The 13,747-nt window shown below is 45.6% G+C and overlaps 1 pseudogene; it reads right to left on the bottom strand.

The window, feature by feature from the left end:
• Positions 1-8,265: 8,265 nt before the first annotated feature.
• On the bottom strand, positions 8,266-11,009 carry LOC132876078 (uncharacterized; annotated as a pseudogene).
• Positions 11,010-13,747: the final 2,738 nt, after the last annotated feature.

Genomic DNA, 13,747 nt, shown 5'->3' with positions numbered 1-13,747 from the left:
TAGAAGGCGTGACCGACCTGTCAAACCAGACAGGAAGGCCACGCCTTCAGAAACAGCAGCTGATAAAAGATGCGTCACCAATTAACATCCGGTGACACTCTGAGGAAGACGGAAGTTGTACGTCGAAACATGTCAGGTAAACAAACCCAATAAATTAGATGTCTGATAAAAAAGAAAAAAAAAACTAACCTCAGTATTAGTGTTCTTATTTGTATCCCTATTGTCTTTTGACCTAAAATGCCGATCGTCTGACTTGGACTTGGACCCCTTGTGGATAAGAACATAGTCATCAGCACCAGTGGCGGCTGCTGGTTTTTAAAACAGGGGGAGCCCATTTTACGTATTCATTGTAAAACCTGTAGGCCGGATATCAAAGCATAGAAAAGTGTGCCCCATTAGCATAGTGAACTAGACAACCCTACCTAGTGGCAGAAAGTATTTTTGCTTGTACATTTCATGTTATAGTCTGGCTTGCCAGGCTAGTGCCTCATTTCCTTAATCAAAAATATCAAACATCCAAAAATCACTGGCTATTCAACGAAGAGCCTTGAACATCATACCCTGATATGCAACACAGAGTCTTTAACACAATACCCAGCTGTGCAACACATCCTTGAACATCTTCTGCAACACAGTCTGGAAATTCATAACCAGGTAGGCTATGCAACACACAGAACCTTGAATATTATACCCAGGTATAACCTATAACACAGAGCCTACCATTCTATTAACATTACTGAACAATATACACACTTCAGATTCATGAACATTATATGATGCACACTATTTATACACAAATTCTGCCCTCCGCTCCTTTTCCAGAAAATGGTCTGTGACCCTGTCATACCAGCTGGTTGTGCTTTCCAGAGACTTCACCAATTTCTGTTAGCAGCTAGCACTGCAGATCCCAATAAGGCTCAAGCTAGCCTACAACCAGATTGAACTACAAATGAAATAAACGAGTGAATTCACGAATGATCAAACTGATAGAATGGATGAAAGTTAACGGAGCACAACGAGCAATATTTACATTTATTTACAGAGTAATGTACAGAGACATCAATGAGAAGAAACGTTGATATGAAAAGAAAGTCAGACAGCACTTTGGCACACGACTACACTTTTCCCTCCGCTAGGGACTGACTGATCATGCGCTTACCGTGTTCCTCGCCGACGCCGAAGTACAGAGCCCGCCCTCCTCATGTCTTTCAACACTACCTCCAATAATCCTTCATCAGCCCGGCTTCTTGCCCCTCCCACTGTCTCGTTAGTCCCAGAGAAGCCCGGCTTCCCTGGAAGTGACGATTTTGTCGATTTTAACCAATAACAACTAGCCGAAATTGGCTGTTCAGAGCCCTCTCATAGACTGCAACGGATACCCGGCTGCCAGTCCATAGAGCCCATTGAAATAAGAAAGGTTACAGCCAGTGTTGCCAGATTGGGTGGTTTTAAGTGTATTTTGGCTGGTTTTGAACATATTTTGGCTGGAAAATGTCAGCAGTATCTGGCAACGCTGGTTACAGCCTGGCAGCAAAGGTGATTCTCGTAGCGAACTGCAAGTTCATCAGACATCACTCAAATAAGTTACAGGATAGTTATGAACGTAAATACAATCTTGGGCATATATTATGTTATGCAAGTTATTGTTTTAATGAGAATTCAACGTCATAGATGCCGCAGTTTGGGGAGAGAATTTTAGGGGAAGCTCGGCTTCCCTTGTTGTCTCTGAGAAATCGCCCCTGATCAGCACATACAGCTGTCTCATGAAGGGTGGTCAACTTCCTCTCATTGAGATACACTCAAATGGGCTCACCAACATGATTCTTAAACTGCTCAATGAGAATCATCTCTCTAAGACAATCATAATCACCTTTGCAGTCCATTGCACTGACCCATTTATCAAGCCAAACAGTTTGATCCCTACTGAATTCTACATGAGTCTGCTTCTCCTGCTTTGTTCAACTCCTAAACTTCATTCTATAGAGATCTTGCAGTCACGTGACCGGAAAGTACACAGCCGCCATCTTGTCAGTCAACAGCACAGCTGAATATTGCTGCACTCATGTACAGAATGGATCAATTTCAACTGACGGACTACACGGCTCATTTTTCTAATGAACAGATAACTAGATATATGTCTAAAATAAACGGTCTACAGATTAGTGACCCTTACGGCTTTCCGGACGGAGTTTTCACGACCGTGTCAGTGGATATGGAACTGCCAGAGGTGGAATACCCGGACTTGTATAATTACCTCATTAACTTTCCCTCGCTGTTCAGTGGTGAAGCACTGCGTGCTTATAAATCTCTGGACAGTTATCTTTACAGAAATTCAGGATTTGTCAGCGACTCAGATGTAGCATCTTGTAAACAAGAAAATGATCCTCACTGGATGGGTAAGTCACTTAAGTATTGAGTATAGCACTGACCAGCCGATTATAGAATAGAATAAGGTAATTCCAGCTGTAATTCCAAATCGTCCCTCTTGTTTACCTGGATCTGGCGTTGGAGAGGTAGAGGCTTGGCAGTGGAGATTTGAGTGGCTGTTTTCTGAGCTTAGTCAACAGACCGGCTCTGCAGCCTCGCTTTTGCTTCCGCTCCTGGTGCCGCCTCCTTAGCTTTGCTTCCAATAACAATCCACAGAGACCCCACTGGTCTCGCTATCTCATCCGGAATGTTTTTTTTTTCTCGTCCGGAATGTTGTGCATGCGATGGAAATCGCTACAAACTGTCATTTTCTGCTGGAAACCATGTCCAGTAAGTCCATACGGTTGTAGTGGATATTGAAGTCCGGTACAGACGAACAACACGCAAAAATACACACAAAAAACATAAAAAACGTGCACAGGTAGGGAGAGCTTGTAGCCGCAGCCGTTGTAGTAGAATTGTATATAGTAGGATTTTCCAGAAGAAAAGGTAGAAGTAGAACCAGAAGTAGAAGTAGAAGGCGGAAATATGGCGTTTGACCGACAAGATGGCGTCTGTCACAATCTGGATCGGCTGTGACGTCACATGCAAGTGCTCCATAAGCTTCTGGAGTCAGCTCATATGCTTGCAGGATAGCTGCTTTCAGAGACTCATAATCATGGGCTTTTTCCATTGGCATGGAAGCGTAGACTTTCTGGGCCTTGCCACAGAGAACACACTGTAACCTAATAGCCCATTTGTCTTTTGGCCATTCAAGACTCACTGCTACTCTTTCAAAACACAGAAAGTATTGATCTACATCTTTCTCATTGAAAGGAGGCACTAATCTATTTTGCCTGGCAATGTCAAATCTGGAAAATGACCCATCAGGCTGGTGCATAGCACTATTAGCATTAGTAGCTTTGAGTTTCTCCAATTCTATCTGCTGCATTTCCTTTTCATGTTGCAGCTCAGCTTGTCTTAGCTGCAGCTCACCTTGTCTTAGTTCAGCTTCTAGTTCTTTCTGTCTCTGCTCAGCTTCTAGCTCTTTTTTCTTAATTTCAGCCTCCAATTCCTTTTGTTTAATTTCAGCCTCCAATCTCAATTTTTCGATTTCTACAGTTGAAGCACCTGTACCCACTGACTCTTGTTCTAGTTTTTCCAATGCAGCTGGAGGTAAAACCTGATCATCAACTAAATGATAGACAATAATCTCATCCTTTCTCACGGCATTCCTGACCTCAAGGTCAAGATGTTTGCCTAAAGCTAACAAGCTAGACTTTTTAAGGTTATCTAAACTCTCAGGCTTTTGGATCCTCAGTAAACAATGTATAGAATTCAGCTGCATTGAATTCAGCCATGTCTGTTGGTTATTGATTCTGACAATTTGCAATATATGTAAATTTAGCAAAATTTGGAAAAAAGTGAGAATAATACAATGTAATTAACAAATTTCAGATCCCAGCCGAGCCCCCAATTTCTGTTATGTACATTGTAATTATTGAAGCTTTTCGTAGAAATAGGAAAATCACAGCTTAGTAACATAAAGAATTTGGTAACCAACAGACATATAACAAAACAATATGTAATATTTGCAAAATAATATATTTTGAACAAATTTACATAAATAATATATATATTATACAAAGTTAACTATAACAATATTTGCAAATTACAATATATACAAATATTTATAATAATGTGCTATAATTATCAACTAGTAAGACATCAACAGGCCTGGTGAGTGTTATAATGTCCTTAGCTGCCTGACTCGAGTCAGTTGGTGAGTCCAGAGAGATGATGACAAGGTGAATCCACGATGTAATCCAGAGGGATTATTCCTGACTTTTATCAGGGTGCGTCACTCCTACAGCAGATTGCGTAATGACGAAATGCGTGTTGCATCAGCTCCTAAAATGGACACCGGCCATACGTGCGAGCTGCAGGAACAAGAGATGAGTAGCGGCAGCACGAGCTTAGCTTAAAGTCCTTCCCGTGCCTTACATTACCTGGTATTCCTGGGCAGTCTCCCACTCAAGTACTAACCAGGCCCAACTCTGATGGTGGCGCATCGGGTGGCGCCGATCTCCATTTCCGTAGCCCTCGGCCTCTCGCCTATTACATAGCTAGGGTTACAGTGGGGGGCTAGTCCTCTGGTAACTACGAGAGTTTAACTCCCCATGCACATCTGTATCGCAGCATGCCTTGCCAGATGGTAGTAGGTACCATTTTTATGATGGTCTTTGGTATGACCCGACCGTGAATAGAACTCACGATCTCCCAATCGAGAGGTGGACACGCTACCACTAGGCCACTGGTCGGTAGCAGCAGCATGAGACCGCAGATCAACTTGATAAAACCGTGTATTCTGAAGGCATCTGGCTGAAATTAATTTGTGTTTGCTCGCTCGCGAGACCACGATGTAGCAGAAGGAGACACCAAAAAGCACGTGCACTCAGTCTCAAACAGGAAACCAGTCTTTTCTCTTAACTCGACTACAACTGGCCCCCTAGTGTTTAACTCTATCAAATCTAATAAATACTAAACAAAACAACTATACATACACAGATTACACAATGACACACTGCAAATAATATGAAATTGTCTGTTTATAATAAAAATATAGGTAACACACATATGCCTGGACAAGTGATGTTTTATATGAGTCAATGTTACAGTAAATGTTACTGCGATAATTCTGTTACTCACAAATTCCACTTTCTCTATGTGTTTTGAGAATTCTGGATCCAGGAAGAGTGCTACTCCATGTCTAGTGTCTTTTTCACTGCCAGAATACACTAGTTCATAACCATTGTGCACAGTTTTTCTTCCATTTCCTTTCAGACGTGTTTCAGCAACTCCTAGCACTTTACATTCCACCATTAGTTCAACAATTTCCTCTGTTTTTCCTTTTATAGTTCCTGCATTTATTGTGCCGATATATGCATAGTTCATACTCTCAGTCCTTTTCCGTGCGGTCGATTCCGTGGAGTTCTGTCCATTTCGAGGCTTTCTGCAATTGTCTTGAAACTGAAATAAAACTGATTCACTGGGTTGGGAAGTGGAATAAAATTGACTCTTTTGGTGTAGATGTGGAATACAACTGATTCACTGGGTCTGGAAATGGAATAAAACTGATTCATTGGGTTTTGAAGTGGAATAAAACTGATTCATTAGGTTTAGATGTGGAATAAAACTGATACGTAGGGTTTAGATGTGAAATAAAACTGATTCATTGGGTTTTGAAGTGGAATAAAACTGATTCATTGGGTTTGGAAGTGGAAAAAAAATGATTCATTGGGTTTACATGTGGAATAAAACTGATTCCTTTGGTTTAGATATGAAATAAAACTGATTCATGGGGTTTAGATGTGAAATAAAACCGATTCATTGGGTGTAGATGTGGAATACAAACCATTCATTGGGTTTAGATGTGGAATAAAACCGATTCATTGGGTTTGAAAGTGGAATAAAACCAATTAATTGGCTTTGGAAGTGGAATAAAACCGATTCATTGGGTTTAGATGTGGAATAAAACTGATTCCTTTGGTTTAGATGTGGAATAAAACCGATTCATTGCATTTGAAAGTGGAATAAAACCAATTCATTGGGTTTGGAAGTGGAATTAAACTGATTCATTTGGTGTAGATGTGGAATAAAACCGGTTCATTGGGTTTGGAAGTGGAATCAAACCGATTCATTGGGTTTGGAAGTGGAATAAAACTGATTCTTTTGGTGTAGATGTGGAATAAAACCGATTCATTGGGTTTGGAAGTGGAATTAAACTGATTCATTGGGTCTGAAAATGGAATAAGACCAATTCATTGGGTTTGGAAGTGGAATAAAACCGATTAATTGGGTTTAGATGTGGAATAAAACAGATTCCTTTGGTTTAGATGTGGAATAAAACCGATTCCTTGGGTTTGAAAGTGGAATAAAACCGATTTATTGGGTTTGAAAGTGGAATAAAACTGATTCATTGGGTTTGAAAGTGGAATAAAACTGATTCATTGGGTTTGGAAGTGGAAAAAAACGATTCATTGGGTTTGAATGTGGAATAAAACTGATTCATTGTTTTTGGAAGTGGAATAAAACTGATTGCTTTGGTGTAGATGTGTAATAAAACTGATACATTGGGTTTAGATGTGAAATAAAACCAATTCATTGGGTTTGGAAGTGGAATAAAACTGATTCCTTTGGTGTAGATGTGGAATAAAACCGACTCATTGGGTTTGAAAGTGGAATAAAAAGGATTCACTGGTTTTGGAAGTGGAATAAAACTGATTCATTATGTTTGAAAGTGGAATAAAACCGATTCATTGGTTTTGGAAGTGGAATAAAACCGATTCGTTGGGTTTAGATGTAGAATAAAACTGATTCCTTTGGTTTAGATGTGGAATAAAACCGATTCATTGGGTTTGAAAGTGGAATAAAACTGATTCATTGGGTTTGGAAGTGGAATAAAACGATGGTTACGTATGTAACCGCGGTTCTATGAATTTCAGATGACTGCCAGAGGTGGTGCTTAAAGCACCTGGATGTTTATCACATGCTCATGCAGTTCGAGTGTATATACCAACAAAGTCGCTTGCGACAGGGGTGATGTATGCCACTGCACCGGTACTTAAGGTACGTTCACCCCAGAAGCGTTCTCTTGGCAGTCTTCTCGTCAGCCTTCCGAGTGACAGCCAAGCTCTGGCGGTCATCCGAAATTCATAGAACCGCAGTCATCCGAAATTCATAGAAATCGTTCTATTTCATTTCTCCTGACCGCCAGAGGCGGTGCTTAAAGCACCTGGATGACTAATACCAACAGGGTCATGAGGAAGACCTACTTACCCTACGAACGGCTGAAAAGGGTGGCTGTGGCCAGTGGATTGTGCATGGCCACATTAACCCTATAAAACCTTGCAAACATGCAAGTTGAGACCCATGAGGCCGCAGCACAGATATCAGAGAGTGGAACTCCACGTAGAGCCGCCCATGATGCAGCCACACTCCGAGTGGAGTGGCCTCGGATGTGGGGAGGGACCAGGAGGCTGCTGTTAGTGTAGGCATGGCTAATGGCCTCCATGATCCAGTTCGACAGTCTCTGTTTGGACAACGCGTGGCCGAGCCTATGTCCAGTGTGACACACAAACAGTGCATCCGACTGTCGAAATGCAGCAGTCGCTTCAATGTATGCCCTCAGTGCTCGAACTGGGCAAAGAAGGATGTGACCTTGGCCCTGCTCATTCTCCTCAGGAGGTGGTCTGAAGGCTTCCAGGCTGAGGGGCTGATTGGTGTACGAAGAGGAGAAGTTCTTGGGCAGAAACGAAGGATTAGGCCACAATGTTACACCCGTGCCATCGGGGCTCCATAGTAAGCACTCCCGGCCGATAGACAGGGCATGTAGTTCACCTGCTCTCTTAGCCGACGCCATAGCTAAAAGGAATGCTGTCTTTAAAGATAGCCATTTGAGCTCCGTCCCCTGTAGGGGTTCAAATGGAGGTTTACACAGTGCACTTAAAACCCGAGGCAAGTCCCAAGCTGGTCTTGGACTGCGTTGAGGGGGTCTCATGCGCTGAGCACCTTTAAGAAAGTGGCTCACCAGTGTGTGGGATCCCACAGTCAGCCCATCCACCCTGTTGTGCATTGCGGATATAGCCGCTACATACACCTTGATGGTGGAGGATGCAAGGCCCTCGTCCAGATGAGACTGTAAAAAGCTGAGAATCACCGATATCGGGCAACACATTGGTTCCTGATGGCGTGCTTGGCACCAACTCACAAAGAGCTTCCACCTATTGGCATAGAGCACATTGGTGGAAGGTGTGCAGGAGCACTGGATGGACTGCACAATGGTCGGCTCACATTCTGCTAGCAGTGGGTCGGGCCCTTCAGAGGCCACACCCACAGCTGCAACCGTGCTGGGTTCGGATGCCAAATTTAACCCCCCATCTGTGAGAGGAGGTCCATCCGTGCAGGGAGACACCAAGGCTCCCCGTGCAGCAACCCGTACAGGGTAGGGAACCAGACTCTCCCCGGCCAATTGGGGGCTACCAACAGCACCCTGTGACCCTCCTTGAGGATCCTCTTGAGAGTGGGCAGAATTAGTGGGAGTGGTGGGAAAGCATACAGGAGCTGCTGTGGCCACTCGTGTGCCAGTGCGTCTTGGCCCAGGGGGCTCGACGTTTCTTTCAGTGCAAACCACAGGGGACAATGTGTCGTGGCCTGAGAGGCGAAAAGGTCCACCTCTGCCCTGCCGTATCGCAGCCAAATGCTCTGCACCACTTCGGGGTGCAGCTTCCACTCCCCCAGGTTGGGGTTCTGTCACCACAGAAGATCCGCAGCAGTGTTCCTCACTCCTGGTAAATGCGTTGCCCTCAGGCTCAACAGACCAGGGTAAGCCCATGTCAGCAGGCGCCAAGTGAGCTTCAGGGAAGGTAGTGACCTGGTGCTGCCCTGGTGGTTTATATGATAGACCACAGATGTATTGTCGGTCCTTATAAGGACATGCCGACCCGCTAAAACCGGAAGGAAATGTTTCAAGGCGAGGAAGACGGCCCGCAGTTCTAACACATTGATGTGTTGTCCCCGCTGTTGTGGGGCCGATACGCCCCGGGCAGTCCTGCACTGCCACACTGTGCCCCAGCCGATCAGCGATGCATCGGTGGTGACTACTTCTCTGCAAGAGGGTATGGACCCCATGGGGACCCCCCACGTTAGGAAAGAGCGCTCTCTCCATGGATGTGGACATGAGGAGCAACTGGCAGTGATTCTGACTGACCTGTGCCTGTGATGTTGTGGATGTAAACCAAGGCTGTTCATCCAGATCTGTAGAGGCCTGAGTGTGAGGAGGCCCAAAGGAACTACCGACGAGGCCGCGGTGAGCATACCTAGCAGTGTCTGGAAAGATCTGAAGGTCAGGGTTCGTCCCTTCCTGAAGCGATGTAACAGTCGGACAATATCGCTCACCCGTCGCTGAGACAGGGTTGCCCTCAACAGCTGAGAGTCCAGCTGAAGGCCAAGAAACACAGTCTTCTGGCTGGGTGTGAGGGAGCTCTTGGCGTGGTTCACCCTGAGCCCAAGCTTGGTGATGTGAGAAACCAGCACGGCTGAGTCGCTGAGCGCATCTACCCTTGACTGAGAACAAATCAACCAGTCGTCCAGGTAGGGGAGGATACGCATTCCCCTGCTCTGAAGTAGGGACAGTGCTGCCGCGATGAATCTCGTAAAGATTCTGGGTGCTAGGGGAATTCCGAATGGTAATACTCGGAACTGGTAAGCCCTCCCTTCGAAGGCGAAGCGGAGGAACTGCCTGTGATGAGGAGCGATGGGAACGTGGAAGTATGCATCCTTCAGATTGATGATTGTGAACCAATTGTCCCGTCTGATGCTGTTTAAGACGTCGGATGTGCGCAGCATATGGAATTTGAAGACCTTGAGGTGGTCGTTCAAATGTCTCAAATCCAGTATGGGGCGAAGCCCACCCCCTCTTTTTGGGATGATGAAATAGGTGGAATAAAACCCACTGTTTTATGAAGGTGGATCTAATGGCTCGATGGCACCCTTTTCCAGGAGGGCCAAGACCTCCTGGCGTAGTGCCAGAGCTTTGGCCTGATCTTTTACTATGGTCATTTGACCCCTTGAAATCTCGGTGGTCGGCATCTGAATTGTATGCTGTAACCCTGAGAGAGGGTGGATACAACCCAGGGGTCCGATGTTACCACTTCCCAGTAGGCGAGTTGTTGACTGGTGAAGTGTCCGACCGTCGGAGTGGAGTAGTCAACGTCTGCCTCCACGCCCCCTATGGCCCCTGGGGGGGGGACTGGGAATTGTATCCCGACGTGCCTGGCAAAAGGGGCGGTTAGCAGCTGGCTGGTGGAATGTATCCGGCAAGGGTGCCCATGTCTGCACAAGGGGCTGCGGAATTGGTGGAACAGCGGCAGGCGTCGAAGGTGGTCTTTGCGCCCGCGTGGACACACGCCTCAGGCTGGCAAACTGCTGCCTGGCTTGAGTCACCTGAAGGGTGCGCTCCAAAGCCTGTTGTGCAGCGGCACCAAAGAGCTGTCCCGGAACAACTGGGAGAGTGCGGAGGGCCCTCCTGCAGGGCTCTGAGAGTGGTGACTGAGCCAACCATACCTGACACCTGGCGAGGGTTAAAGACGACATCAGTCTGACCAGCTCCCTGGACATGAAAGCAAATGAAATGCCTGCAGCGAGGCCTCACTTAGGCTTTGCAGTGATGGGTCTGCTCCAGAAGACTGAAGGGCCTGAGACTGGGCCAGGATCAGGTAAGATAACAAATTGCCTATGCGTGCAGCCCGTGCTGCAGCATCATAGCTCTTCCCGATGAAGTCATCGGTCAAACGACACTGTGGCCGTGGACAGCGAGAGTCGGGTCTCAACGCCTCATCCGGCGAAAGGATCAGGGCAGCAAGGGCCGGTTTGATTGTTGGCATGCTGACCAGACCATGACTGGACACATCCTGCATGCTAGCCAGCATCCGGCAGTCGCTAGGAAAGTGGGAGAAACGCCTGGGGTCCACCCAGCATCTCTGCAGCTCCTCAATAAAGGGGGCTGAAGGTGGAATAGTGAAAACAGCAGAGGGGGAGTGCATCTAGGCTGTCAGATGCCATAGTGGAAAGCACGTCCTCCTCTTGAAGCTCCGCGGCCAGGGACAGCACCAGAGGCTGTGGCTCAGGAGGAGTGAATGAAGCGGCAGTGGCGAGAGCATCAGCAGGCCGTGCCTCAGGCGGTTGTAGGCTATAGATCAAAGCCTTAATCTCAGCAAACTCTGAAGCCAAGGTGTCCACTCGTTGCGCCAAGGGGTCCACCTTCTGGTGTTTGGGCCTACAGGGAGCCTCACGTGACGGCTGCTTAGGGCGCTTCCTAGACTTAGGAGACAGAGCGCAGTCGCTCGGTGCTGGGGGCAGTCGAGAGCCCAAACTGCTTTCCAGCTGAGCAAGCCTAGCAGTGCGTGCGGCTAAACTGAGGCAACTGCAGTTCATACATGCCTGTTCAGTTAATCCCTGTCGCAGATGATCGATGCCGAGGCAGCTCGGGCATCGATCATGACCATCCTCTGGCTCGAGAGGGGCTCGACAATCAGCACAAAACATAAACATGACCGCTGTTTATTCTCCTTACCTAAATATGGATTAGGTGACGGTAAACAAGCAGTGTCAAAGTACCAATACAGAGCCAAGCAAACAAAATGAAATATCCGCGGCGGAGTCAGGAGCGAACACACTCACCCAACTGCGTTCAGGTGATCAGCAATCAAAACTGAAATAAACAAGCTACAGCGCGAATCAAAAGCGCACAAAAACACCAAATAAGTATCACACTTGGAACAAAACGATACTTATTAGATCGCTACAAGGTGAGAAAACACCCATATGATTGCGGTGAAACTGAAACTTATAATTAGAAGTTGCTAGCTGCCGAAATCAGAGCAAACTCACTCATAAACGGCTTAGCTGAAAATACTTTACTTACCTTAAAGCTTCGAGACAAATCACTTAACCAAATGGCAAATCGCAGTCTTAAGAGGGCGAAAAAAATGCAGCTCCAACCCGTTAAGGGTTTGCAAGACTCCAGGCGATTGCTCTTAGCAAAAATAATACGGCTCAAAACAAACCTGCTTTGCACGAGAAGATGCAAGAGCACGCTTCCGGAGTGAACGTACCTTGAGTACTGGTGCAGTGGCATACGTCACCCCTGTCGCAAGCGACTTTGTTTGTACTGTATATATACACTAACTACATGAGCATGTGATAAACATCCAGGTGCTTTAAGCACCGCCTCTGGCGGTCAGGAGAAATGAAATAGAACTGATTCATTATGTTTGAAAGTGGAATAAAACTGATTCATTGGGTTTAGATGTGGAATAAAACCAATTCATTGGGTATGGAAGTGGAATAAAACCGATTCATTGGGTTTGGAAGTGGAATAAAACCAATTCATTGGGTTTGTAAGTGGAATAAAACTGATTCATTGGGTTTGAAAGTGGAATAAAACTCATTCGTTGGGTTTTGATTGATTGATTGATTGATTGGACTCACTGGGTCCAGTACAGAAGCATTCGGCTTTCAGACTGATTCATTTTGTTTGGAAATCAAATGGAGTCACTGGGTTTGTACTGGGAATAAAAATGATTCATGCTTTGTGTCGATGCTCACCGGATGATTAAATCCAGATCTTATTTTTGTGGCGTGTGTTAAAGAGAAGTCACTTTTTTCCCCAGCTTTGTCTGGAACGTCTCGAGCTCCTCAGAGAACCTGAGAGAATTGTGGAAAAGGCCGAGGCTCTGGGTTTACTGTCACGGTGGTATTTTAGTATCCAAGATAAAGAAAAGTAAAGAATGTAATCGTTAACCTGTGAGTATTTACGATTGTAATACTTTATCCTTTAAAAGGTCACGTCCTTAAACGCTCTTCACATGAGTACGCTTAATTAAAATGCACACGCTGGAGAGGAGAAGACAGGAATAAAAAATAAAAAAATGTAAAAAAAAAAAACAATGGTGAAGGATGATTTTTTTTTCTTTCTTTTCATTAAGAAAACCCTCAGGGTCTGAATGAGAGAGAGAGAGAGAGAGAGAGAGAGAGTCTAACTGCTCATCTCCCTCATTTATTTCAGTCGACCCTCGTGTCACTGTGCTTCACTCACAGGCCTGATGTTCCGTTGTGGATGGATTGAAGAGGTTCTGCGGGTCGACACCGGATTGAAACACAAGTGTGTTCTGGACCATGAGCTGGAAATATTACAGGAATTTATCCAGGGCCGTGAGGTCGACTCCCACATCCATGACCTCCTGACCCTGGATATATTTCCTGTAATAATTCCACCTCCAGTGATTCACACACACACACACACACACACACACTCATCATCATTATTATTATTATTCTAGCAGGTATTGGAGACGTGACGCGTCCCTCAGTGTTTACTGTGCGACTGCATGAGTGTTATGAGGTAACAGGAAGGGGTGGAGCCAGCGTACAGCACAGCAATGGCACCAGATATTTGTTTATTTTTGTTTGTTTACACAGGATTAATTCATTTCATGTTTTTTGAACAATAATAAAATAATAATGATTAAAAGGATGAAGGAAAAGAAAAAGAAAGAAATGATGGAGGGAGGGAGGAGGAATGAAAGTAGTGATGGAAAGACAGAGAGAGGAGGAGAGAAGGGAGAGAGAGAGGGAGAACATGCAGAACAAAGGCAGGCGGACAGACAGGAAGGTGACAGACAGGTGCGCGCGCGGGTTGTCGGCAGGGGGCGCTTTGATCTGGAGAGAAGTTGTGCGATCGAAACGCCCGTGAGCTTCGCTGACGTCATCACGAGCTCTC

The sequence above is a fragment of the Neoarius graeffei genome, chromosome 2 (genome assembly GCF_027579695.1).
Source record: "Neoarius graeffei isolate fNeoGra1 chromosome 2, fNeoGra1.pri, whole genome shotgun sequence".
Classification (NCBI taxonomy): Eukaryota; Metazoa; Chordata; class Actinopteri; order Siluriformes; family Ariidae; genus Neoarius; species Neoarius graeffei.
Note: the sequence above shows the minus strand (reverse complement) of the source record. Positions and strands in the feature narration are given on the sequence as shown.